At 42.0% G+C, this 26037-nt stretch overlaps 27 non-coding genes across 27 annotated transcripts; all 27 read right to left on the bottom strand.

The window, feature by feature from the left end:
* Positions 1-303: 303 nt before the first annotated feature.
* LOC118940623 lies at positions 304-410 on the bottom strand. Its single transcript, XR_005037211.1, has one exon. It is a non-coding gene; the product is annotated as a U6 spliceosomal RNA (small nuclear RNA).
* Positions 411-1265: 855 nt separating this feature from the next.
* LOC118940635 lies at positions 1266-1372 on the bottom strand. The gene has a single exon (XR_005037223.1). It is a non-coding gene; the product is annotated as a U6 spliceosomal RNA (small nuclear RNA).
* An 855-nt stretch (positions 1373-2227) lies between these two features.
* Positions 2228-2333, bottom strand: LOC118940647. The gene has a single exon (XR_005037235.1). It is a non-coding gene; the product is annotated as a U6 spliceosomal RNA (small nuclear RNA).
* An 858-nt stretch (positions 2334-3191) lies between these two features.
* LOC118940622 lies at positions 3192-3298 on the bottom strand. Its single transcript, XR_005037210.1, has one exon. It is a non-coding gene; the product is annotated as a U6 spliceosomal RNA (small nuclear RNA).
* Positions 3299-4155: 857 nt separating this feature from the next.
* On the bottom strand, positions 4156-4262 carry LOC118940620. The gene has a single exon (XR_005037208.1). It is a non-coding gene; the product is annotated as a U6 spliceosomal RNA (small nuclear RNA).
* Positions 4263-5121: 859 nt separating this feature from the next.
* LOC118940640 lies at positions 5122-5227 on the bottom strand. The gene has a single exon (XR_005037228.1). It is a non-coding gene; the product is annotated as a U6 spliceosomal RNA (small nuclear RNA).
* An 852-nt stretch (positions 5228-6079) lies between these two features.
* On the bottom strand, positions 6080-6186 carry LOC118940634. Its single transcript, XR_005037222.1, has one exon. It is a non-coding gene; the product is annotated as a U6 spliceosomal RNA (small nuclear RNA).
* An 854-nt stretch (positions 6187-7040) lies between these two features.
* Positions 7041-7147, bottom strand: LOC118940619. Its single transcript, XR_005037207.1, has one exon. It is a non-coding gene; the product is annotated as a U6 spliceosomal RNA (small nuclear RNA).
* An 857-nt stretch (positions 7148-8004) lies between these two features.
* On the bottom strand, positions 8005-8111 carry LOC118940618. Its single transcript, XR_005037206.1, has one exon. It is a non-coding gene; the product is annotated as a U6 spliceosomal RNA (small nuclear RNA).
* An 855-nt stretch (positions 8112-8966) lies between these two features.
* On the bottom strand, positions 8967-9073 carry LOC118940617. Its single transcript, XR_005037205.1, has one exon. It is a non-coding gene; the product is annotated as a U6 spliceosomal RNA (small nuclear RNA).
* Positions 9074-9931: 858 nt separating this feature from the next.
* On the bottom strand, positions 9932-10038 carry LOC118940616. Its single transcript, XR_005037204.1, has one exon. It is a non-coding gene; the product is annotated as a U6 spliceosomal RNA (small nuclear RNA).
* Positions 10039-10896: 858 nt separating this feature from the next.
* Positions 10897-11003, bottom strand: LOC118940615. The gene has a single exon (XR_005037203.1). It is a non-coding gene; the product is annotated as a U6 spliceosomal RNA (small nuclear RNA).
* An 858-nt stretch (positions 11004-11861) lies between these two features.
* LOC118940644 lies at positions 11862-11969 on the bottom strand. The gene has a single exon (XR_005037232.1). It is a non-coding gene; the product is annotated as a U6 spliceosomal RNA (small nuclear RNA).
* Positions 11970-12827: 858 nt separating this feature from the next.
* Positions 12828-12934, bottom strand: LOC118940614. Its single transcript, XR_005037202.1, has one exon. It is a non-coding gene; the product is annotated as a U6 spliceosomal RNA (small nuclear RNA).
* An 858-nt stretch (positions 12935-13792) lies between these two features.
* On the bottom strand, positions 13793-13899 carry LOC118940613. The gene has a single exon (XR_005037201.1). It is a non-coding gene; the product is annotated as a U6 spliceosomal RNA (small nuclear RNA).
* Positions 13900-14758: 859 nt separating this feature from the next.
* Positions 14759-14865, bottom strand: LOC118940612. The gene has a single exon (XR_005037200.1). It is a non-coding gene; the product is annotated as a U6 spliceosomal RNA (small nuclear RNA).
* An 858-nt stretch (positions 14866-15723) lies between these two features.
* On the bottom strand, positions 15724-15830 carry LOC118940611. Its single transcript, XR_005037199.1, has one exon. It is a non-coding gene; the product is annotated as a U6 spliceosomal RNA (small nuclear RNA).
* An 858-nt stretch (positions 15831-16688) lies between these two features.
* On the bottom strand, positions 16689-16795 carry LOC118940609. The gene has a single exon (XR_005037197.1). It is a non-coding gene; the product is annotated as a U6 spliceosomal RNA (small nuclear RNA).
* Positions 16796-17653: 858 nt separating this feature from the next.
* LOC118940608 lies at positions 17654-17760 on the bottom strand. Its single transcript, XR_005037196.1, has one exon. It is a non-coding gene; the product is annotated as a U6 spliceosomal RNA (small nuclear RNA).
* Positions 17761-18618: 858 nt separating this feature from the next.
* On the bottom strand, positions 18619-18725 carry LOC118940607. Its single transcript, XR_005037195.1, has one exon. It is a non-coding gene; the product is annotated as a U6 spliceosomal RNA (small nuclear RNA).
* An 858-nt stretch (positions 18726-19583) lies between these two features.
* Positions 19584-19690, bottom strand: LOC118940606. Its single transcript, XR_005037194.1, has one exon. It is a non-coding gene; the product is annotated as a U6 spliceosomal RNA (small nuclear RNA).
* An 858-nt stretch (positions 19691-20548) lies between these two features.
* On the bottom strand, positions 20549-20655 carry LOC118940605. The gene has a single exon (XR_005037193.1). It is a non-coding gene; the product is annotated as a U6 spliceosomal RNA (small nuclear RNA).
* Positions 20656-21513: 858 nt separating this feature from the next.
* LOC118940604 lies at positions 21514-21620 on the bottom strand. The gene has a single exon (XR_005037192.1). It is a non-coding gene; the product is annotated as a U6 spliceosomal RNA (small nuclear RNA).
* Positions 21621-22478: 858 nt separating this feature from the next.
* LOC118940603 lies at positions 22479-22585 on the bottom strand. The gene has a single exon (XR_005037191.1). It is a non-coding gene; the product is annotated as a U6 spliceosomal RNA (small nuclear RNA).
* An 858-nt stretch (positions 22586-23443) lies between these two features.
* Positions 23444-23550, bottom strand: LOC118940602. The gene has a single exon (XR_005037190.1). It is a non-coding gene; the product is annotated as a U6 spliceosomal RNA (small nuclear RNA).
* Positions 23551-24408: 858 nt separating this feature from the next.
* On the bottom strand, positions 24409-24515 carry LOC118940601. The gene has a single exon (XR_005037189.1). It is a non-coding gene; the product is annotated as a U6 spliceosomal RNA (small nuclear RNA).
* Positions 24516-25373: 858 nt separating this feature from the next.
* LOC118940600 lies at positions 25374-25480 on the bottom strand. The gene has a single exon (XR_005037188.1). It is a non-coding gene; the product is annotated as a U6 spliceosomal RNA (small nuclear RNA).
* Between the last annotated feature and the right edge of the window lie 557 nt (positions 25481-26037).

Here is a 26037-nt window from a genome sequence, read left to right as displayed (position 1 = left end):
ATTCATTTTTAAACTTTGAATAAAGTTGAACTCAGACTGCAACCGTGCCTAACTCGCCAATTATTTGTCTACATGTTGAATAAAGTTGGTCTCAGGCTGCAACCTTGTCTCACTCCCCATTTCAAAATTAAGGAAGTCTTCACAAATGTTCCTGTCATTCTACTGTAGACTGAGCTTCTCTCATCCAGCATTTCCCCTCCTCCTTAGACTAGACTGAGGGGAATGGACAATTTATTCTCCCCGGGTCACTACCGCCCAATCTTCTCTGTTTGGTTCCAATTTCTCTGTGTCTCGACGTGTGAGGAAAATAAGGAGCGCTTCACGGATTTGCGTGTCATCCTTTCGCAGGGGCCATGCTAATCTTCTCTGTATCGATCCAATTTTAGTATATGTGCTGCCAAAGCGAGCACAATACAAAGCTATGAGAGGCCCTCATATATAGATCACAACCTCTCTGAAGGTTCTGGTCAGGTTGGGGTCAAACAGAGTTCAGACCCTCAAAAACCACCCCTAGAATATTGCTGTGATGTTTAAACTTTATTTGGAGATGTAGAACTTGAAATAGAATTGACTTTAGATTTTTTTCAAGATTGATCTTAGACTAAAATGTAGTTTAAAAACAAAGCCTTTTATGATTCAGGACTCTTGGTCTGTAACCCCTCCCTCACCTGCTGCTTTTAGTTGCTCCTCCCCAAGTCTTTGTTCCCCTGCCCCGACCACTTCCCACCCTTCCCCCGTTTTCTGCAACATGGCCTGGCCAAGGATACTTATAACTAACTCCCCAATTAGTAGAGGGAGAGAGTTTGAGTCTGAGTCTGACTTTGATGTCTGTTTAAAATGTTGTGACATTCAAGTTTGTTATGTTTAATACAACTGGACTAAAATTGAACACAAGTCTCTCTCCAATTCATTTGTAGATATTGAATAAAGTTGGACTCAGAGTGCAACCTTGTCTCACTCCCCAATTCATTTTTAAACTTTGAATAAAGTTGAACTCAGACTGCAACCGTGCCTAACTCGCCAATTATTTGTCTACATGTTGAATAAAGTTGGTCTCAGGCTGCAACCTTGTCTCACTCCCCATTTCAAAATTAAGGAAGTCTTCACAAATGTTCCTGTCATTCTACTGTAGACTGAGCTTCTCTCATCCAGCATTTCCCCTCCTCCTTAGACTAGACTGAGGGGAATGGACAATTTATTCTCCCCGGGTCACTACCGCCCAATCTTCTCTGTTTGGTTCCAATTTCTGTGTCTCGACGTGTGAGGAAAATAAGGAGCGCTTCACGGATTTGCGTGTCATCCTTTCGCAGGGGCCATGCTAATCTTCTCTGTATCGATCCAATTTTAGTATATGTGCTGCCAAAGCGAGCACAATACAAAGCTATGAGAGGCCCTCATATATAGATCACAACCTCTCTGAAGGTTCTGGTCAGGGTGGGGTCAAACAGAGTTCAGACCCTCAAAAACCACCCTAGAATATTGCTGTGATGTTTAAACTTTATTTGGAGATGTAGAACTTGAAATAGAATTGACTTTAGATTTTTTTCAAGATTGATCTTAGACTAAAATGTAGTTTAAAAACAAAGCCTTTTATGATTCAGGACTCTTGGTCTGTAACCCCTCCCTCACCTGCTGCTTTTAGTTGCTCCTCCCCAAGTCTTTGTTCCCCTGCCCCGACCACTTCCCACCCTTCCCCCGTTTTCTGCAACATGGCCTGGCCAAGGATACTTATAACTAACTCCCCAATTAGTAGAGGGAGAGAGTTTGAGTCTGAGTCTGACTTTGATGTCTGTTTAAAATGTTGTGACATTCAAGTTTGTTATGTTTAATACAACTGGACTAAATTGAACACAAGTCTCTCTCCAATTCATTTGTAGATATTGAATAAAGTTGGACTCAGAGTGCAACCTTGTCTCACTCCCCAATTCATTTTTAAACTTTGAATAAAGTTGAACTCAGACTGCAACCGTGCCTAACTCGCCAATTATTTGTCTACATGTTGAATAAAGTTGGTCTCAGGCTGCAACCTTGTCTCACTCCCCATTTCAAAATTAAGGAAGTCTTCACAAATGTTCCTGTCATTCTACTGTAGACTGAGCTTCTCTCATCCAGCATTTCCCCTCCTCCTTAGACTAGACTGAGGGGAATGGACAATTTATTCTCCCCGGGTCACTACCGCCCAATCTTCTCTGTTTGGTTCCAATTTCTCTGTGTCTCGACGTGTGAGGAAAATAAGGAGCGCTTCACGGATTTGCGTGTCATCCTTTCGCAGGGCCATGCTAATCTTCTCTGTATCGATCCAATTTTAGTATATGTGCTGCCAAAGCGAGCACAATACAAAGCTATGAGAGGCCCTCATATATAGATCACAACCTCTCTGAAGGTTCTGGTCAGGGTTGGGGTCAAACAGAGTTCAGACCCTCAAAAACCACCCCTAGAATATTGCTGTGATGTTTAAACTTTATTTGGAGATGTAGAACTTGAAATAGAATTGACTTTAGATTTTTTTCAAGATTGATCTTAGACTAAAATGTAGTTTAAAAACAAAGCCTTTTATGATTCAGGACTCTTGGTCTGTAACCCCTCCCTCACCTGCTGCTTTTAGTTGCTCCTCCCCAAGTCTTTGTTCCCCTGCCCCGACCACTTCCCACCCTTCCCCCGTTTTCTGCAACATGGCCTGGCCAAGGATACTTATAACTAACTCCCCAATTAGTAGAGGGAGAGAGTTTGAGTCTGAGTCTGACTTTGATGTCTGTTTAAAATGTTGTGACATTCAAGTTTGTTATGTTTAATACAACTGGACTAAAATTGAACACAAGTCTCTCTCCAATTCATTTGTAGATATTGAATAAAGTTGGACTCAGAGTGCAACCTTGTCTCACTCCCCAATTCATTTTTAAACTTTGAATAAAGTTGAACTCAGACTGCAACCGTGCCTAACTCGCCAATTATTTGTCTACATGTTGAATAAAGTTGGTCTCAGGCTGCAACCTTGTCTCACTCCCCATTTCAAAATTAAGGAAGTCTTCACAAATGTTCCTGTCATTCTACTGTAGACTGAGCTTCTCTCATCCAGCATTTCCCCTCCTCCTTAGACTAGACTGAGGGGAATGGACAATTTATTCTCCCCGGGTCACTACCGCCCAATCTTCTCTGTTTGGTTCCAATTTCTCTGTGTCTCGACGTGTGAGGAAAATAAGGAGCGCTTCACGGATTTGCGTGTCATCCTTTCGCAGGGGCCATGCTAATCTTCTCTGTATCGATCCAATTTTAGTATATGTGCTGCCAAAGCGAGCACAATACAAAGCTATGAGAGGCCCTCATATATAGATCACAACCTCTCTGAAGGTTCTGGTCAGGGTTGGGGTCAAACAGAGTTCAGACCCTCAAAAACCACCCCTAGAATATTGCTGTGATGTTTAAACTTTATTTGGAGATGTAGAACTTGAAATAGAATTGACTTTAGATTTTTTTCAAGATTGATCTTAGACTAAAATGTAGTTTAAAAACAAGCCTTTTATGATTCAGGATCTTGGTCTGTAACCCCTCCCTCACCGGCTGCTTTTAGTTGCTCCTCCCCAAGTCTTTGTTCCCCTGCCCCCGACCACTTCCCACCCTTCCCCCGTTTTCTGCAACATGGCCTGGCCAAGGATACTTATAACTAACTCCCCAATTAGTAGAGGGAGAGAGTTTGAGTCTGAGTCTGACTTTGATGTCTGTTTAAAATGTTGTGACATTCAAGTTTGTTATGTTTAATACAACTGGACTAAAATTGAACACAAGTCTCTCTCCAATTCATTTGTAGATATTGAATAAAGTTGGACTCAGAGTGCAACCTTGTCTCACTCCCCAATTCATTTTTAAACTTTGAATAAAGTTGAACTCAGACTGCAACCGTGCCTAACTCGCCAATTATTTGTCTACATGTTGAATAAAGTTGGTCTCAGGCTGCAACCTTGTCTCACTCCCCATTTCAAAATTAAGGAAGTCTTCACAAAATGTTCCTGTCATTCTACTGTAGACTGAGCTTCTCTCATCCAGCATTTCCCTCCTCCTTAGACTAGACTGAGGGGAATGGACAATTTATTCTCCCCGGGTCACTACCGCCCCAATCTTCTTGTTTGGTTCCAATTTCTCTGTGTCTCGACGTGTGAGGAAAATAAGGAGCGCTTCACGGATTTGCGTGTCATCCTTTCGCAGGGGCCATGCTAATCTTCTCTGTATCGATCCAATTTTAGTATATGTGCTGCCAAAGCGAGCACAATACAAAGCTATGAGAGGCCCTCATATATAGATCACAACCTCTCTGAAGGTTCTGGTCAGGGTTGGGGTCAAACAGAGTTCAGACCCTCAAAAACCACCCCTAGAATATTGCTGTGATGTTTAAACTTTATTTGGAGATGTAGAACTTGAAATAGAATTGACTTTAGATTTTTTTCAAGATTGATCTTAGACTAAAATGTAGTTTAAAAACAAAGCCTTTTATGATTCAGGACTCTTGGTCTGTAACCCCTCCCTCACCTGCTGCTTTTAGTTGCTCCTCCCCAAGTCTTTGTTCCCCTGCCCCGACCACTTCCCACCCTTCCCCCGTTTTCTGCAACATGGCCTGGCCAAGGATACTTATAACTAACTCCCCAATTAGTAGAGGGAGAGAGTTTGAGTCTGAGGTCTGACTTTGATGTCTGTTTAAAATGTTGTGACATTCAAGTTTGTTATGTTTAATACAACTGGACTAAAAATTGAACACAAGTCTCTCTCCAATTCATTTGTAGATATTGAATAAAGTTGGACTCAGAGTGCAACCTTGTCTCACTCCCCAATTCATTTTTAAACTTTGAATAAAGTTGAACTCAGACTGCAACCGTGCCTAACTCGCCAATTATTTGTCTACATGTTGAATAAAGTTGGTCTCAGGCTGCAACCTTGTCTCACTCCCCATTTCAAAATTAAGGAAGTCTTCACAAATGTTCCTGTCATTCTACTGTAGACTGAGCTTCTCTCATCCAGCATTTCCCCTCCTCCTTAGACTAGACTGAGGGGAATGGACAATTTATTCTCCCCGGGTCACTACCGCCCAATCTTCTCTGTTTGGTTCCAATTTCTCTGTGTCTCGACGTGTGAGGAAATAAGGAGCGCTTCACGGATTTGCGTGTCATCCTTTCGCAGGGGCCATGCTAATCTTCTCTGTATCGATCCAATTTTAGTATATGTGCTGCAAAGCGAGCACAATACAAAGCTATGAGAGGCCCTCATATATAGATCACAACCTCTCTGAAGGTTCTGGTCAGGGTTGGGGTCAAACAGAGTTCAGACCCTCAAAACCACCCCTAGAATATTGCTGTGATGTTTAACTTTATTTGGAGATGTAGAACTTGAAATAGAATTGACTTTAGATTTTTTTCAAGATTGATCTTAGACTAAAATGTAGTTTAAAACAAAGCCTTTTATGATTCATGACTCTTGGTCTGTAACCCCTCCCTCACCTGCTGCTTTTAGTTGCTCCTCCCAAGTCTTTGTTCCCCTGCCCCGACCACTTCCCACCCTTCCCCGTTTTCTGCAACATGGCCTGGCCAAGGATACTTATAACTAACTCCCCAATTAGTAGAGGGAGAGAGTTTGAGTCTGAGTCTGACTTTGATGTCTGTTTAAAATGTTGTGACATTCAAGTTGTTATGTTTAATACAACTGGACTAAAATTGAACACAAGTCTCTCTCCAATTCATTTGTAGATATTGAATAAAGTTGGACTCAGAGTGCACCTTGTCTCACTCCCCAATTCATTTTTAAACTTTGAATAAAGTTGAACTCAGACTGCAACCGTGCCTAACTCGCCAATTATTTGTCTACATGTTGAATAAAGTTGGTCTCAGGCTGCAACCTTGTCTCACTCCCCATTTCAAAATTAAGGAAGTCTTCACAAATGTTCCTGTCATTCTACTGTAGACTGAGCTTCTCTCATCCAGCATTTCCCCTCCTCCTTAGACTAGACTGAGGGGAATGGACAATTTATTCTCCCCGGGTCACCTACCGCCCAATCTTCTCTGTTTGGTTCCAATTTCTCTGTGTCTCGACGTGTGAGGAAAATAAGGAGCGCTTCACGGATTTGCGTGTCATCCTTTCGCAGGGGCCATGCTAATCTTCTCTGTATCGATCCAATTTTAGTATATGTGCTGCCAAAGCGAGCACAATACAAAGCTATGAGAGGCCCTCATATATAGATCACAACCTCTCTGAAGGTTCTGGTCAGGGTTGGGGTCAAACAGAGTTCAGACCCTCAAAAACCACCCCTAGAATATTGCTGTGATGTTTAACTTTAATTTGGAGATGTAGAACTTGAAATAGAATTGACTTTAGATTTTTTTCAAGATTGATCTTAGACTAAAATGTAGTTTAAAAACAAAGCCTTTTATGATTCAGGACTCTTGGTCTGTACCCCTCCCTCACCTGCTGCTTTTAGTTGCTCCTCCCCAAGTCTTTGTTCCCCTGCCCCGACCACTTCCACCCTTCCCCCGTTTTCTGCAACATGGCCTGGCCAAGGATACTTATAACTAACTCCCCAATTAGTAGAGGGAGAGAGTTTGAGTCTGAGTCTGACTTTGATGTCTGTTTAAAATGTTGTGACATTCAAGTTTGTTATGTTTAATACAACTGGACTAAAATTGACACAAGTCTCTCTCCAATTCATTTGTAGATATTGAATAAAGTTGGACTCAGAGTGCAACCTTGTCTCACTCCCCAATTCATTTTTAAACTTTGAATAAAGTTGAACTCAGACTGCAACCGTGCCTAACTCGCCAATTATTTGTCTACATGTTGAATAAAGTTGGTCTCAGGCTGCAACCTTGTCTCACTCCCCATTTCAAAATTAAGGAAGTCTTCACAAATGTTCCTGTCATTCTACTGTAGACTGAGCTTCTCTCATCCAGCATTTCCCCTCCCTCCTTAGACTAGACTGAGGGGAATGGACAATTTATTCTCCCCGGGTCACTACCGCCCAATCTTCTCTGTTTGGTTCCAATTTCTCTGTCTCGACGTGTGAGGAAAATAAGGAGCGCTTCACGGATTTGCGTGTCATCCTTTCGCAGGGGCCATGCTAATCTTCTCTGTATCGATCCAATTTTAGTATATGTGCTGCCAAAGCGAGCACAATACAAAGCTATGAGAGGCCCTCATATATAGATCACAACCTCTCTGAAGGTTCTGGTCAGGGTTGGGGTCAAACAGAGTTCAGACCCTCAAAACCACCCCTAGAATATTGCTGTGATGTTTAAACTTTATTTGGAGATGTAGAACTTGAAATAGAATTGACTTTAGATTTTTTTCAAGATTGATCTTAGACTAAAATGTAGTTTAAAAACAAAGCCTTTTATGATTCAGGACTCTTGGTCTGTAACCCCTCCCTCACCTGCTGCTTTTAGTTGCTCCCTCCCCAAGTCTTTGTTCCCCTGCCCCGACCACTTCCCACCCTTCCCCCGTTTTCTGCAACATGGCCTGGCCAAGGATACTTATAACTAACTCCCCAATTAGTAGAGGGAGAGAGTTTGAGTCTGAGTCTGACTTTGATGTCTGTTTAAAATGTTGTGACATTCAAGTTTGTTATGTTTAATACAACTGGACTAAAATTGAACACAAGTCTCTCTCCAATTCATTTGTAGATATTGAATAAAGTTGGACTCAGAGTGCAACCTTGTCTCACTCCCCAATTCATTTTTAAACTTTGAATAAAGTTGAACTCAGACTGCAACCGTGCCTAACTCGCCAATTATTGTCTACATGTTGAATAAAGTTGGTCTCAGGCTGCAACCTTGTCTCACTCCCCATTTCAAAATTAAGGAAGTCTTCACAAATGTTCCTGTCATTCTACTGTAGACTGAGCTTCTCTCATCCAGCATTTCCCCTCCTCCTTAGACTAGACTGAGGGGAATGGACAATTTATTCTCCCCGGGTCACTACCGCCCAATCTTCTCTGTTTGGTTCCAATTTCTCTGTGTCTCGACGTGTGAGGAAAATAAGGAGCGCTTCACGGATTTGCGTGTCATCCTTTCGCAGGGGCCATGCTAATCTTCTCTGTATCGATCCAATTTTAGTATATGTGCTGCCAAAGCGAGCACAATACAAAGCTATGAGAGGCCCTCATATATAGATCACAACCTCTCTGAAGGTTTCTGGTCATGGTTGGGGTCAAACAGAGTTCAGACCCTCAAAAACCACCCCTAGAATATTGCTGTGATGTTTAAACTTTATTTGGAGATGTAGAACTTGAAATAGAATTGACTTTAGATTTTTTTCAAGATTGATCTTAGACTAAAATGTAGTTTAAAACAAAGCCTTTTATGATTCAGGACTCTTGGTCTGTAACCCCTCCCTCACCTGCTGCTTTTAGTTGCTCCTCCCAAGTCTTTGTTCCCCTGCCCCGACCACTTCCCACCCTTCCCCCGTTTTCTGAAACATGGCCTGGCCAAGGATACTTATAACTAACTCCCCAATTAGTAGAGGGAGAGAGTTTGAGTCTGAGTCTGACTTTGATGTCTGTTTAAAATGTTGTGACATTCAAGTTTGTTATGTTTAATACAACTGGACTAAATTGAACACAAGTCTCTCTCCAATTCATTTGTAGATATTGAATAAAGTTGGACTCAGAGTGCAACCTTGTCTCACTCCCCAATTCATTTTTAAACTTTGAATAAAGTTGAACTCAGACTGCAACCGTGCCTAACTCGCCAATTATTTGTCTACATGTTGAATAAAGTTGGTCTCAGGCTGCAACCTTGTCTCACTCCCCATTTCAAAATTAAGGAAGTCTTCACAAATGTTCCTGTCATTCTACTGTAGACTGAGCTTCTCTCATCCAGCATTTCCCCTCCTCCTTAGACTAGACTGAGGGGAATGGACAATTTATTCTCCCGGGTCACTACCGCCCAATCTTCTCTGTTTGGTTCCAATTTCTCTGTGTCTCGACGTGTGAGGAAAATAAGGAGCGCTTCACGGATTTGCGTGTCATCCTTTCGCAGGGGCCATGCTAATCTTCTCTGTATCGATCCAATTTTAGTATATGTGCTGCCAAAGCGAGCACAATACAAAGCTATGAGAGGCCCTCATATATAGATCACAACCTCTCTGAAGGTTCTGGTCAGGGTTGGGGTCAAACAGAGTTCAGACCCTCAAAAACCACCCCTAGAATATTGCTGTGATGTTTAAACTTTATTTGGAGATGTAGAACTTGAAATAGAATTGACTTTAGATTTTTTTCAAGATTGATCTTAGACTAAAATGTAGTTTAAAAACAAAGCCTTTTATGATTCAGGACTCTTGGTCTGTAACCCCTCCCTCACCTGCTGCTTTTAGTTGCTCCTCCCCAAGTCTTTGTTCCCCTGCCCCGACCACTTCCCACCCTTCCCCCGTTTTCTGCAACATGGCCTGGCCAAGGATACTTATAACTAACTCCCCAATTGGTAGAGGGAGAGAGTTTGAGTCTGAGTCTGACTTTGATGTCTGTTTAAAATGTTGTGACATTCAAGTTTGTTATGTTTAATACAACTGGACTAAAATTGAACACAAGTCTCTCTCCAATTCATTTGTAGATATTGAATAAAGTTGGACTCAGAGTGCAACCTTGTCTCACTCCCCAATTCATTTTTAAACTTTGAATAAAGTTGAACTCAGACTGCAACCGTGCCTAACTCGCCAATTATTTGTCTACATGTTGAATAAAGTTGGTCTCAGGCTGCAACCTTGTCTCACTCCCCATTTCAAAATTAAGGAAGTCTTCACAAATGTTCCTGTCATTCTACTGTAGACTGAGCTTCTCTCATCCAGCATTTCCCCTCCTCCTTAGACTAGACTGAGGGGAATGGACAATTTATTCTCCCCGGGTCACTACCGCCCAATCTTCTCTGTTTGGTTCCAATTTCTCTGTGTCTCGACGTGTGAGGAAAATAAGGAGCGCTTCACGGATTTGCGTGTCATCCTTTCGCAGGGGCCATGCTAATCTTCTCTGTATCGATCCAATTTTAGTATATGTGCTGCCAAAGCGAGCACAATACAAAGCTATGAGAGGCCCTCATATATAGATCACAACCTCTCTGAAGGTTCTGGTCAGGGTTGGGGTCAAACAGAGTTCAGACCCTCAAAAACCACCCCTAGAATATTGCTGTGATGTTTAAACTTTATTTGGAGATGTAGAACTTGAAATAGAATTGACTTTAGATTTTTTTCAAGATTGATCTTAGACTAAAATGTAGTTTAAAAACAAAGCCTTTTATGATTCAGGACTCTTGGTCTGTAACCCCTCCCTCACCTGCTGCTTTTAGTTGCTCCTCCCCAAGTCTTTGTTCCCCTGCCCCGACCACTTCCCACCCTTCCCCCGTTTTCTGCAACATGGCCTGGCCAAGGATACTTATAACTAACTCCCCAATTAGTAGAGGGAGAGAGTTTGAGTCTGAGTCTGACTTTGATGTCTGTTTAAAATGTTGTGACATTCAAGTTTGTTATGTTTAATACAACTGGACTAAAATTGAACACAAGTCTCTCTCCAATTCATTTGTAGATATTGAATAAAGTTGGACTCAGAGTGCAACCTTGTCTCACTCCCCAATTCATTTTTAAACTTTGAATAAAGTTGAACTCAGACTGCAACCGTGCCTAACTCGCCAATTATTTGTCTACATGTTGAATAAAGTTGGTCTCAGGCTGCAACCTTGTCTCACTCCCCATTTCAAAATTAAGGAAGTCTTCACAAATGTTCCTGTCATTCTACTGTAGACTGAGCTTCTCTCATCCAGCATTTCCCCTCCTCCTTAGACTAGACTGAGGGGAATGGACAATTTATTCTCCCCGGGTCACTACCGCCCAATCTTCTCTGTTTGGTTCCAATTTCTCTGTGTCTCGACGTGTGAGGAAAATAAGGAGCGCTTCACGGATTTGCGTGTCATCCTTTCGCAGGGGCCATGCTAATCTTCTCTGTATCGATCCAATTTTAGTATATGTGCTGCCAAAGCGAGCACAATACAAAGCTATGAGAGGCCCTCATATATAGATCACAACCTCTCTGAAGGTTCTGGTCAGGGTTGGGGTCAAACAGAGTTCAGACCCTCAAAAACCACCCCTAGAATATTGCTGTGATGTTTAAACTTTATTTGGAGATGTAGAACTTGAAATAGAATTGACTTTAGATTTTTTTCAAGATTGATCTTAGACTAAAATGTAGTTTAAAAACAAAGCCTTTTATGATTCAGGACTCTTGGTCTGTAACCCCTCCCTCACCTGCTGCTTTTAGTTGCTCCTCCCCAAGTCTTTGTTCCCCTGCCCCGACCACTTCCCACCCTTCCCCCGTTTTCTGCAACATGGCCTGGCCAAGGATACTTATAACTAACTCCCCAATTAGTAGAGGGAGAGAGTTTGAGTCTGAGTCTGACTTTGATGTCTGTTTAAAATGTTGTGACATTCAAGTTTGTTATGTTTAATACAACTGGACTAAAATTGAACACAAGTCTCTCTCCAATTCATTTGTAGATATTGAATAAAGTTGGACTCAGAGTGCAACCTTGTCTCACTCCCCAATTCATTTTTAAACTTTGAATAAAGTTGAACTCAGACTGCAACCGTGCCTAACTCGCCAATTATTTGTCTACATGTTGAATAAAGTTGGTCTCAGGCTGCAACCTTGTCTCACTCCCCATTTCAAAATTAAGGAAGTCTTCACAAATGTTCCTGTCATTCTACTGTAGACTGAGCTTCTCTCATCCAGCATTTCCCCTCCTCCTTAGACTAGACTGAGGGGAATGGACAATTTATTCTCCCCGGGTCACTACCGCCCAATCTTCTCTGTTTGGTTCCAATTTCTCTGTGTCTCGACGTGTGAGGAAAATAAGGAGCGCTTCACGGATTTGCGTGTCATCCTTTCGCAGGGGCCATGCTAATCTTCTCTGCTATCGATCCAATTTTAGTATATGTGCTGCCAAAGCAAGCACAATACAAAGCTATGAGAGGCCCTCATATATAGATCACAACCTCTCTGAAGGTTCTGGTCATGGTTGGGGTCAAACAGAGTTCAGACCCTCAAAAACCACCCCTAGAATATTGCTGTGATGTTTAAACTTTATTTGGAGATGTAGAACTTGAAATAGAATTGACTTTAGATTTTTTTCAAGATTGATCTTAGACTAAAATGTAGTTTAAAAACAAAGCCTTTTATGATTCAGGACTCTTGGTCTGTAACCCCTCCCTCACCTGCTGCTTTTAGTTGCTCCTCCCCAAGTCTTTGTTCCCCTGCCCCGACCACTTCCCACCCTTCCCCCGTTTTCTGAAACATGGCCTGGCCAAGGATACTTATAACTAACTCCCCAATTAGTAGAGGGAGAGAGTTTGAGTCTGAGTCTGACTTTGATGTCTGTTTAAAATGTTGTGACATTCAAGTTTGTTATGTTTAATACAACTGGACTAAAATTGAACACAAGTCTCTCTCCAATTCATTTGTAGATATTGAATAAAGTTGGACTCAGAGTGCAACCTTGTCTCACTCCCCAATTCATTTTTAAACTTTGAATAAAGTTGAACTCAGACTGCAACCGTGCCTAACTCGCCAATTATTTGTCTACATGTTGAATAAAGTTGGTCTCAGGCTGCAACCTTGTCTCACTCCCCATTTCAAAATTAAGGAAGTCTTCACAAATGTTCCTGTCATTCTACTGTAGACTGAGCTTCTCTCATCCAGCATTTCCCCTCCTCCTTAGACTAGACTGAGGGGAATGGACAATTTATTCTCCCCGGGTCACTACCGCCCAATCTTCTCTGTTTGGTTCCAATTTCTCTGTGTCTCGACGTGTGAGGAAAATAAGGAGCGCTTCACGGATTTGCGTGTCATCCTTTCGCAGGGGCCATGCTAATCTTCTCTGTATCGATCCAATTTTAGTATATGTGCTGCCAAAGCGAGCACAATACAAAGCTATGAGAGGCCCTCATATATAGATCACAACCTCTCTGAAGGTTCTGGTCAGGGTTGGGGTCAAACAGAGTTCAGACCCTCAAAAACCACCCCTAGAATATTGCTGTGATGTTTAAACTTTATTTGGAGATGTAGAACTTGAAATAGAATTGACTTTAGATTTTTTTCAAGATTGATCTTAGACTAAAATGTAGTTTAAAAACAAAGCCTTTTATGATTCAGGACTCTTGGTCTGTAACCCCTCCCTCACCTGCTGCTTTTAGTTGCTCCTCCCCAAGTCTTTGTTCCCCTGCCCCGACCACTTCCCACCCTTCCCCCGTTTTCTGCAACATGGCCTGGCCAAGGATACTTATAACTAACTCCCCAATTGGTAGAGGGAGAGAGTTTGAGTCTGAGTCTGACTTTGATGTCTGTTTAAAATGTTGTGACATTCAAGTTTGTTATGTTTAATACAACTGGACTAAAATTGAACACAAGTCTCTCTCCAATTCATTTGTAGATATTGAATAAAGTTGGACTCAGAGTGCAACCTTGTCTCACTCCCCAATTCATTTTTAAACTTTGAATAAAGTTGAACTCAGACTGCAACCGTGCCTAACTCGCCAATTATTTGTCTACATGTTGAATAAAGTTGGTCTCAGGCTGCAACCTTGTCTCACTCCCCATTTCAAAATTAAGGAAGTCTTCACAAATGTTCCTGTCATTCTACTGTAGACTGAGCTTCTCTCATCCAGCATTTCCCCTCCTCCTTAGACTAGACTGAGGGGAATGGACAATTTATTCTCCCCGGGTCACTACCGCCCAATCTTCTCTGTTTGGTTCCAATTTCTCTGTGTCTCGACGTGTGAGGAAAATAAGGAGCGCTTCACGGATTTGCGTGTCATCCTTTCGCAGGGGCCATGCTAATCTTCTCTGTATCGATCCAATTTTAGTATATGTGCTGCCAAAGCGAGCACAATACAAAGCTATGAGAGGCCCTCATATATAGATCACAACCTCTCTGAAGGTTCTGGTCAGGGTTGGGGTCAAACAGAGTTCAGACCCTCAAAAACCACCCCTAGAATATTGCTGTGATGTTTAAACTTTATTTGGAGATGTAGAACTTGAAATAGAATTGACTTTAGATTTTTTTCAAGATTGATCTTAGACTAAAATGTAGTTTAAAAAACAAAGCCTTTTATGATTCAGGACTCTTGGTCTGTAACCCCTCCCTCACCTGCTGCTTTTAGTTGCTCCTCCCCAAGTCTTTGTTCCCCTGCCCCGACCACTTCCCACCCTTCCCCCGTTTTCTGCAACATGGCCTGGCCAAGGATACTTATAACTAACTCCCCAATTAGTAGAGGGAGAGAGTTTGAGTCTGAGTCTGACTTTGATGTCTGTTTAAAATGTTGTGACATTCAAGTTTGTTATGTTTAATACAACTGGACTAAAATTGAACACAAGTCTCTCTCCAATTCATTTGTAGATATTGAATAAAGTTGGACTCAGAGTGCAACCTTGTCTCACTCCCCAATTCATTTTTAAACTTTGAATAAAGTTGAACTCAGACTGCAACCGTGCCTAACTCGCCAATTATTTGTCTACATGTTGAATAAAGTTGGTCTCAGGCTGCAACCTTGTCTCACTCCCCATTTCAAAATTAAGGAAGTCTTCACAAATGTTCCTGTCATTCTACTGTAGACTGAGCTTCTCTCATCCAGCATTTCCCCTCCTCCTTAGACTAGACTGAGGGGAATGGACAATTTATTCTCCCCGGGTCACTACCGCCCAATCTTCTCTGTTTGGTTCCAATTTCTCTGTGTCTCGACGTGTGAGGAAAATAAGGAGCGCTTCACGGATTTGCGTGTCATCCTTTCGCAGGGGCCATGCTAATCTTCTCTGTATCGATCCAATTTTAGTATATGTGCTGCCAAAGCGAGCACAATACAAAGCTATGAGAGGCCCTCATATATAGATCACAACCTCTCTGAAGGTTCTGGTCAGGGTTGGGGTCAAACAGAGTTCAGACCCTCAAAAACCACCCCTAGAATATTGCTGTGATGTTTAAACTTTATTTGGAGATGTAGAACTTGAAATAGAATTGACTTTAGATTTTTTTCAAGATTGATCTTAGACTAAAATGTAGTTTAAAAACAAAGCCTTTTATGATTCAGGACTCTTGGTCTGTAACCCCTCCCTCACCTGCTGCTTTTAGTTGCTCCTCCCCAAGTCTTTGTTCCCCTGCCCCGACCACTTCCCACCCTTCCCCCGTTTTCTGCAACATGGCCTGGCCAAGGATACTTATAACTAACTCCCCAATTAGTAGAGGGAGAGAGTTTGAGTCTGAGTCTGACTTTGATGTCTGTTTAAAATGTTGTGACATTCAAGTTTGTTATGTTTAATACAACTGGACTAAAATTGAACACAAGTCTCTCTCCAATTCATTTGTAGATATTGAATAAAGTTGGACTCAGAGTGCAACCTTGTCTCACTCCCCAATTCATTTTTAAACTTTGAATAAAGTTGAACTCAGACTGCAACCGTGCCTAACTCGCCAATTATTTGTCTACATGTTGAATAAAGTTGGTCTCAGGCTGCAACCTTGTCTCACTCCCCATTTCAAAATTAAGGAAGTCTTCACAAATGTTCCTGTCATTCTACTGTAGACTGAGCTTCTCTCATCCAGCATTTCCCCTCCTCCTTAGACTAGACTGAGGGGAATGGACAATTTATTCTCCCCGGGTCACTACCGCCCAATCTTCTCTGTTTGGTTCCAATTTCTCTGTGTCTCGACGTGTGAGGAAAATAAGGAGCGCTTCACGGATTTGCGTGTCATCCTTTCGCAGGGGCCATGCTAATCTTCTCTGTATCGATCCAATTTTAGTATATGTGCTGCCAAAGCGAGCACAATACAAAGCTATGAGAGGCCCTCATATATAGATCACAACCTCTCTGAAGGTTCTGGTCAGGGTTGGGGTCAAACAGAGTTCAGACCCTCAAAAACCACCCCTAGAATATTGCTGTGATGTTTAAACTTTATTTGGAGATGTAGAACTTGAAATAGAATTGACTTTAGATTTTTTTCAAGATTGATCTTAGACTAAAATGTAGTTTAAAAACAAAGCCTTTTATGATTCAGGACTCTTGGTCTGTAACCCCTCCCTCACCTGCTGCTTTTAGTTGCTCCTCCCCAAGTCTTTGTTCCCCTGCCCCGACCACTTCCCACCCTTCCCCCGTTTTCTGCAACATGGCCTGGCCAAGGATACTTATAACTAACTCCCCAATTAGTAGAGGGAGAGAGTTTGAGTCTGAGTCTGACTTTGATGTCTGTTTAAAATGTTGTGACATTCAAGTTTGTTATGTTTAATACAACTGGACTAAAATTGAACACAAGTCTCTCTCCAATTCATTTGTAGATATTGAATAAAGTTGGACTCAGAGTGCAACCTTGTCTCACTCCCCAATTCATTTTTAAACTTTGAATAAAGTTGAACTCAGACTGCAACCGTGCCTAACTCGCCAATTATTTGTCTACATGTTGAATAAAGTTGGTCTCAGGCTGCAACCTTGTCTCACTCCCCATTTCAAAATTAAGGAAGTCTTCACAAATGTTCCTGTCATTCTACTGTAGACTGAGCTTCTCTCATCCAGCATTTCCCCTCCTCCTTAGACTAGACTGAGGGGAATGGACAATTTATTCTCCCCGGGTCACTACCGCCCAATCTTCTCTGTTTGGTTCCAATTTCTCTGTGTCTCGACGTGTGAGGAAAATAAGGAGCGCTTCACGGATTTGCGTGTCATCCTTTCGCAGGGGCCATGCTAATCTTCTCTGTATCGATCCAATTTTAGTATATGTGCTGCCAAAGCGAGCACAATACAAAGCTATGAGAGGCCCTCATATATAGATCACAACCTCTCTGAAGGTTCTGGTCAGGGTTGGGGTCAAACAGAGTTCAGACCCTCAAAAACCACCCCTAGAATATTGCTGTGATGTTTAAACTTTATTTGGAGATGTAGAACTTGAAATAGAATTGACTTTAGATTTTTTTCAAGATTGATCTTAGACTAAAATGTAGTTTAAAAACAAAGCCTTTTATGATTCAGGACTCTTGGTCTGTAACCCCTCCCTCACCTGCTGCTTTTAGTTGCTCCTCCCCAAGTCTTTGTTCCCCTGCCCCGACCACTTCCCACCCTTCCCCCGTTTTCTGCAACATGGCCTGGCCAAGGATACTTATAACTAACTCCCCAATTAGTAGAGGGAGAGAGTTTGAGTCTGAGTCTGACTTTGATGTCTGTTTAAAATGTTGTGACATTCAAGTTTGTTATGTTTAATACAACTGGACTAAAATTGAACACAAGTCTCTCTCCAATTCATTTGTAGATATTGAATAAAGTTGGACTCAGAGTGCAACCTTGTCTCACTCCCCAATTCATTTTTAAACTTTGAATAAAGTTGAACTCAGACTGCAACCGTGCCTAACTCGCCAATTATTTGTCTACATGTTGAATAAAGTTGGTCTCAGGCTGCAACCTTGTCTCACTCCCCATTTCAAAATTAAGGAAGTCTTCACAAATGTTCCTGTCATTCTACTGTAGACTGAGCTTCTCTCATCCAGCATTTCCCCTCCTCCTTAGACTAGACTGAGGGGAATGGACAATTTATTCTCCCCGGGTCACTACCGCCCAATCTTCTCTGTTTGGTTCCAATTTCTCTGTGTCTCGACGTGTGAGGAAAATAAGGAGCGCTTCACGGATTTGCGTGTCATCCTTTCGCAGGGGCCATGCTAATCTTCTCTGTATCGATCCAATTTTAGTATATGTGCTGCCAAAGCGAGCACAATACAAAGCTATGAGAGGCCCTCATATATAGATCACAACCTCTCTGAAGGTTCTGGTCAGGGTTGGGGTCAAACAGAGTTCAGACCCTCAAAAACCACCCCTAGAATATTGCTGTGATGTTTAAACTTTATTTGGAGATGTAGAACTTGAAATAGAATTGACTTTAGATTTTTTTCAAGATTGATCTTAGACTAAAATGTAGTTTAAAAACAAAGCCTTTTATGATTCAGGACTCTTGGTCTGTAACCCCTCCCTCACCTGCTGCTTTTAGTTGCTCCTCCCCAAGTCTTTGTTCCCCTGCCCTGACCACTTCCCACCCTTCCCCCGTTTTCTGCAACATGGCCTGGCCAAGGATACTTATAACTAACTCCCCAATTAGTAGAGGGAGAGAGTTTGAGTCTGAGTCTGACTTTGATGTCTGTTTAAAATGTTGTGACATTCAAGTTTGTTATGTTTAATACAACTGGACTAAAATTGAACACAAGTCTCTCTCCAATTCATTTGTAGATATTGAATAAAGTTGGACTCAGAGTGCAACCTTGTCTCACTCCCCAATTCATTTTTAAACTTTGAATAAAGTTGAACTCAGACTGCAACCGTGCCTAACTCGCCAATTATTTGTCTACATGTTGAATAAAGTTGGTCTCAGGCTGCAACCTTGTCTCACTCCCCATTTCAAAATTAAGGAAGTCTTCACAAATGTTCCTGTCATTCTACTGTAGACTGAGCTTCTCTCATCCAGCATTTCCCCTCCTCCTTAGACTAGACTGAGGGGAATGGACAATTTATTCTCCCCGGGTCACTACCGCCCAATCTTCTCTGTTTGGTTCCAATTTCTCTGTGTCTCGACGTGTGAGGAAAATAAGGAGCGCTTCACGGATTTGCGTGTCATCCTTTCGCAGGGGCCATGCTAATCTTCTCTGTATCGATCCAATTTTAGTATATGTGCTGCCAAAGCGAGCACAATACAAAGCTATGAGAGGCCCTCATATATAGATCACAACCTCTCTGAAGGTTCTGGTCAGGGTTGGGGTCAAACAGAGTTCAGACCCTCAAAAACCACCCCTAGAATATTGCTGTGATGTTTAAACTTTATTTGGAGATGTAGAACTTGAAATAGAATTGACTTTAGATTTTTTTCAAGATTGATCTTAGACTAAAATGTAGTTTAAAAACAAAGCCTTTTATGATTCAGGACTCTTGGTCTGTAACCCCTCCCTCACCTGCTGCTTTTAGTTGCTCCTCCCCAAGTCTTTGTTCCCCTGCCCCGACCACTTCCCACCCTTCCCCCGTTTTCTGCAACATGGCCTGGCCAAGGATACTTATAACTAACTCCCCAATTAGTAGAGGGAGAGAGTTTGAGTCTGAGTCTGACTTTGATGTCTGTTTAAAATGTTGTGACATTCAAGTTTGTTATGTTTAATACAACTGGACTAAAATTGAACACAAGTCTCTCTCCAATTCATTTGTAGATATTGAATAAAGTTGGACTCAGAGTGCAACCTTGTCTCACTCCCCAATTCATTTTTAAACTTTGAATAAAGTTGAACTCAGACTGCAACCGTGCCTAACTCGCCAATTATTTGTCTACATGTTGAATAAAGTTGGTCTCAGGCTGCAACCTTGTCTCACTCCCCATTTCAAAATTAAGGAAGTCTTCACAAATGTTCCTGTCATTCTACTGTAGACTGAGCTTCTCTCATCCAGCATTTCCCCTCCTCCTTAGACTAGACTGAGGGGAATGGACAATTTATTCTCCCCGGGTCACTACCGCCCAATCTTCTCTGTTTGGTTCCAATTTCTCTGTGTCTCGACGTGTGAGGAAAATAAGGAGCGCTTCACGGATTTGCGTGTCATCCTTTCGCAGGGGCCATGCTAATCTTCTCTGTATCGATCCAATTTTAGTATATGTGCTGCCAAAGCGAGCACAATACAAAGCTATGAGAGGCCCTCATATATAGATCACAACCTCTCTGAAGGTTCTGGTCATGGTTGGGGTCAAACAGAGTTCAGACCCTCAAAAACCACCCCTAGAATATTGCTGTGATGTTTAAACTTTATTTGGAGATGTAGAACTTGAAATAGAATTGACTTTAGATTTTTTTCAAGATTGATCTTAGACTAAAATGTAGTTTAAAAACAAAGCCTTTTATGATTCAGGACTCTTGGTCTGTAACCCCTCCCTCACCTGCTGCTTTTAGTTGCTCCTCCCCAAGTCTTTGTTCCCCTGCCCCGACCACTTCCCACCCTTCCCCCGTTTTCTGCAACATGGCCTGGCCAAGGATACTTATAACTAACTCCCCAATTAGTAGAGGGAGAGAGTTTGAGTCTGAGTCTGACTTTGATGTCTGTTTAAAATGTTGTGACATTCAAGTTTGTTATGTTTAATACAACTGGACTAAAATTGAACACAAGTCTCTCTCCAATTCATTTGTAGATATTGAATAAAGTTGGACTCAGAGTGCAACCTTGTCTCACTCCCCAATTCATTTTTAAACTTTGAATAAAGTTGAACTCAGACTGCAACCGTGCCTAACTCGCCAATTATTTGTCTACATGTTGAATAAAGTTGGTCTCAGGCTGCAACCTTGTCTCACTCCCCATTTCAAAATTAAGGAAGTCTTCACAAATGTTCCTGTCATTCTACTGTAGACTGAGCTTCTCTCATCCAGCATTTCCCCTCCTCCTTAGACTAGACTGAGGGGAATGGACAATTTATTCTCCCCGGGTCACTACCGCCCAATCTTCTCTGTTTGGTTCCAATTTCTCTGTGTCTCGACGTGTGAGGAAAATAAGGAGCGCTTCACGGATTTGCGTGTCATCCTTTCGCAGGGGCCATGCTAATCTTCTCTGTATCGATCCAATTTTAGTATATGTGCTGCCAAAGCGAGCACAATACAAAGCTATGAGAGGCCCTCATATATAGATCACAACCTCTCTGAAGGTTCTGGTCAGGGTTGGGGTCAAACAGAGTTCAGACCCTCAAAAACCACCCCTAGAATATTGCTGTGATGTTTAAACTTTATTTGGAGATGTAGAACTTGAAATAGAATTGACTTTAGATTTTTTTCAAGATTGATCTTAGACTAAAATGTAGTTTAAAAACAAAGCCTTTTATGATTCAGGACTCTTGGTCTGTAACCCCTCCCTCACCTGCTGCTTTTAGTTGCTCCTCCCCAAGTCTTTGTTCCCCTGCCCCGACCACTTCCCACCCTTCCCCCGTTTTCTGCAACATGGCCTGGCCAAGGATACTTATAACTAACTCCCCAATTAGTAGAGGGAGAGAGTTTGAGTCTGAGTCTGACTTTGATGTCTGTTTAAAATGTTGTGACATTCAAGTTTGTTATGTTTAATACAACTGGACTAAAATTGAACACAAGTCTCTCTCCAATTCATTTGTAGATATTGAATAAAGTTGGACTCAGAGTGCAACCTTGTCTCACTCCCCAATTCATTTTTAAACTTTGAATAAAGTTGAACTCAGACTGCAACCGTGCCTAACTCGCCAATTATTTGTCTACATGTTGAATAAAGTTGGTCTCAGGCTGCAACCTTGTCTCACTCCCCATTTCAAAATTAAGGAAGTCTTCACAAATGTTCCTGTCATTCTACTGTAGACTGAGCTTCTCTCATCCAGCATTTCCCCTCCTCCTTAGACTAGACTGAGGGGAATGGACAATTTATTCTCCCCGGGTCACTACCGCCCAATCTTCTCTGTTTGGTTCCAATTTCTCTGTGTCTCGACGTGTGAGGAAAATAAGGAGCGCTTCACGGATTTGCGTGTCATCCTTTCGCAGGGGCCATGCTAATCTTCTCTGTATCGATCCAATTTTAGTATATGTGCTGCCAAAGCGAGCACAATACAAAGCTATGAGAGGCCCTCATATATAGATCACAACCTCTCTGAAGGTTCTGGTCAGGGTTGGGGTCAAACAGAGTTCAGACCCTCAAAAACCACCCCTAGAATATTGCTGTGATGTTTAAACTTTATTTGGAGATGTAGAACTTGAAATAGAATTGACTTTAGATTTTTTTCAAGATTGATCTTAGACTAAAATGTAGTTTAAAAACAAAGCCTTTTATGATTCAGGACTCTTGGTCTGTAACCCCTCCCTCACCTGCTGCTTTTAGTTGCTCCTCCCCAAGTCTTTGTTCCCCTGCCCCGACCACTTCCCACCCTTCCCCCGTTTTCTGCAACATGGCCTGGCCAAGGATACTTATAACTAACTCCCCAATTAGTAGAGGGAGAGAGTTTGAGTCTGAGTCTGACTTTGATGTCTGTTTAAAATGTTGTGACATTCAAGTTTGTTATGTTTAATACAACTGGACTAAAATTGAACACAAGTCTCTCTCCAATTCATTTGTAGATATTGAATAAAGTTGGACTCAGAGTGCAACCTTGTCTCACTCCCCAATTCATTTTTAAACTTTGAATAAAGTTGAACTCAGACTGCAACCGTGCCTAACTCGCCAATTATTTGTCTACATGTTGAATAAAGTTGGTCTCAGGCTGCAACCTTGTCTCACTCCCCATTTCAAAATTAAGGAAGTCTTCACAAATGTTCCTGTCATTCTACTGTAGACTGAGCTTCTCTCATCCAGCATTTCCCCTCCTCCTTAGACTAGACTGAGGGGAATGGACAATTTATTCTCCCCGGGTCACTACCGCCCAATCTTCTCTGTTTGGTTCCAATTTCTCTGTGTCTCGACGTGTGAGGAAAATAAGGAGCGCTTCACGGATTTGCGTGTCATCCTTTCGCAGGGGCCATGCTAATCTTCTCTGTATCGATCCAATTTTAGTATATGTGCTGCCAAAGCGAGCACAATACAAAGCTATGAGAGGCCCTCATATATAGATCACAACCTCTCTGAAGGTTCTGGTCAGGGTTGGGGTCAAACAGAGTTCAGACCCTCAAAAACCACCCCTAGAATATTGCTGTGATGTTTAAACTTTATTTGGAGATGTAGAACTTGAAATAGAATTGACTTTAGATTTTTTTCAAGATTGATCTTAGACTAAAATGTAGTTTAAAAACAAAGCCTTTTATGATTCAGGACTCTTGGTCTGTAACCCCTCCCTCACCTGCTGCTTTTAGTTGCTCCTCCCCAAGTCTTTGTTCCCCTGCCCCGACCACTTCCCACCCTTCCCCCGTTTTCTGCAACATGGCCTGGCCAAGGATACTTATAACTAACTCCCCAATTAGTAGAGGGAGAGAGTTTGAGTCTGAGTCTGACTTTGATGTCTGTTTAAAATGTTGTGACATTCAAGTTTGTTATGTTTAATACAACTGGACTAAAATTGAACACAAGTCTCTCTCCAATTCATTTGTAGATATTGAATAAAGTTGGACTCAGAGTGCAACCTTGTCTCACTCCCCAATTCATTTTTAAACTTTGAATAAAGTTGAACTCAGACTGCAACCGTGCCTAACTCGCCAATTATTTGTCTACATGTTGAATAAAGTTGGTCTCAGGCTGCAACCTTGTCTCACTCCCCATTTCAAAATTAAGGAAGTCTTCACAAATGTTCCTGTCATTCTACTGTAGACTGAGCTTCTCTCATCCAGCATTTCCCCTCCTCCTTAGACTAGACTGAGGGGAATGGACAATTTATTCTCCCCGGGTCACTACCGCCCAATCTTCTCTGTTTGGTTCCAATTTCTCTGTGTCTCGACGTGTGAGGAAAATAAGGAGCGCTTCACGGATTTGCGTGTCATCCTTTCGCAGGGGCCATGCTAATCTTCTCTGTATCGATCCAATTTTAGTATATGTGCTGCCAAAGCGAGCACAATACAAAGCTATGAGAGGCCCTCATATATAGATCACAACCTCTCTGAAGGTTCTGGTCAGGGTTGGGGTCAAACAGAGTTCAGACCCTCAAAAACCACCCCTAGAATATTGCTGTGATGTTTAAACTTTATTTGGAGATGTAGAACTTGAAATAGAATTGACTTTAGATTTTTTTCAAGATTGATCTTAGACTAAAATGTAGTTTAAAAACAAAGCCTTTTATGATTCAGGACTCTTGGTCTGTAACCCCTCCCTCACCTGCTGCTTTTAGTTGCTCCTCCCCAAGTCTTTGTTCCCCTGCCCCGACCACTTCCCACCCTTCCCCCGTTTTCTGCAACATGGCCTGGCCAAGGATACTTATAACTAACTCCCCAATTAGTAGAGGGAGAGAGTTTGAGTCTGAGTCTGACTTTGATGTCTGTTTAAAATGTTGTGACATTCAAGTTTGTTATGTTTAATACAACTGGACTAAAATTGAACACAAGTCTCTCTCCAATTCATTTGTAGATATTGAATAAAGTTGGACTCAGAGTGCAACCTTGTCTCACTCCCCAATTCATTTTTAAACTTTGAATAAAGTTGAACTCAGACTGCAACCGTGCCTAACTCGCCAATTATTTGTCTACATGTTGAATAAAGTTGGTCTCAGGCTGCAACCTTGTCTCACTCCCCATTTCAAAATTAAGGAAGTCTTCACAAATGTTCCTGTCATTCTACTGTAGACTGAGCTTCTCTCATCCAGCATTTCCCCTCCTCCTTAGACTAGACTGAGGGGAATGGACAATTTATTCTCCCCGGGTCACTACCGCCCAATCTTCTCTGTTTGGTTCCAATTTCTCTGTGTCTCGACGTGTGAGGAAAATAAGGAGCGCTTCACGGATTTGCGTGTCATCCTTTCGCAGGGGCCATGCTAATCTTCTCTGTATCGATCCAATTTTAGTATATGTGCTGCCAAAGCGAGCACAATACAAAGCTATGAGAGGCCCTCATATATAGATCACAACCTCTCTGAAGGTTCTGGTCAGGGTTGGGGTCAAACAGAGTTCAGACCCTCAAAAACCACCCCTAGAATATTGCTGTGATGTTTAAACTTTATTTGGAGATGTAGAACTTGAAATAGAATTGACTTTAGATTTTTTTCAAGATTGATCTTAGACTAAAATGTAGTTTAAAAACAAAGCCTTTTATGATTCAGGACTCTTGGTCTGTAACCCCTCCCTCACCTGCTGCTTTTAGTTGCTCCTCCCCAAGTCTTTGTTCCCCTGCCCCGACCACTTCCCACCCTTCCCCCGTTTTCTGCAACATGGCCTGGCCAAGGATACTTATAACTAACTCCCCAATTAGTAGAGGGAGAGAGTTTGAGTCTGAGTCTGACTTTGATGTCTGTTTAAAATGTTGTGACATTCAAGTTTGTTATGTTTAATACAACTGGACTAAAATTGAACACAAGTCTCTCTCCAATTCATTTGTAGATATTGAATAAAGTTGGACTCAGAGTGCAACCTTGTCTCACTCCCCAATTCATTTTTAAACTTTGAATAAAGTTGAACTCAGACTGCAACCGTGCCTAACTCGCCAATTATTTGTCTACATGTTGAATAAAGTTGGTCTCAGGCTGCAACCTTGTCTCACTCCCCATTTCAAAATTAAGGAAGTCTTCACAAATGTTCCTGTCATTCTACTGTAGACTGAGCTTCTCTCATCCAGCATTTCCCCTCCTCCTTAGACTAGACTGAGGGGAATGGACAATTTATTCTCCCCGGGTCACTACCGCCCAATCTTCTCTGTTTGGTTCCAATTTCTCTGTGTCTCGACGTGTGAGGAAAATAAGGAGCGCTTCACGGATTTGCGTGTCATCCTTTCGCAGGGGCCATGCTAATCTTCTCTGTATCGATCCAATTTTAGTATATGTGCTGCCAAAGCGAGCACAATACAAAGCTATGAGAGGCCCTCATATATAGATCACAACCTCTCTGAAGGTTCTGGTCAGGGTTGGGGTCAAACAGAGTTCAGACCCTCAAAAACCACCCCTAGAATATTGCTGTGATGTTTAAACTTTATTTGGAGATGTAGAACTTGAAATAGAATTGACTTTAGATTTTTTTCAAGATTGATCTTAGACTAAAATGTAGTTTAAAAACAAAGCCTTTTATGATTCAGGACTCTTGGTCTGTAACCCCTCCCTCACCTGCTGCTTTTAGTTGCTCCTCCCCAAGTCTTTGTTCCCCTGCCCCGACCACTTCCCACCCTTCCCCCGTTTTCTGCAACATGGCCTGGCCAAGGATACTTATAACTAACTCCCCAATTAGTAGAGGGAGAGAGTTTGAGTCTGAGTCTGACTTTGATGTCTGTTTAAAATGTTGTGACATTCAAGTTTGTTATGTTTAATACAACTGGACTAAAATTGAACACAAGTCTCTCTCCAATTCATTTGTAGATATTGAATAAAGTTGGACTCAGAGTGCAACCTTGTCTCACTCCCCAAT

This window comes from Oncorhynchus mykiss, chromosome 17 (assembly GCF_013265735.2).
Source record: "Oncorhynchus mykiss isolate Arlee chromosome 17, USDA_OmykA_1.1, whole genome shotgun sequence".
Classification (NCBI taxonomy): domain Eukaryota; kingdom Metazoa; phylum Chordata; class Actinopteri; order Salmoniformes; family Salmonidae; genus Oncorhynchus; species Oncorhynchus mykiss.
Note: the sequence above shows the minus strand (reverse complement) of the source record. Positions and strands in the feature narration are given on the sequence as shown.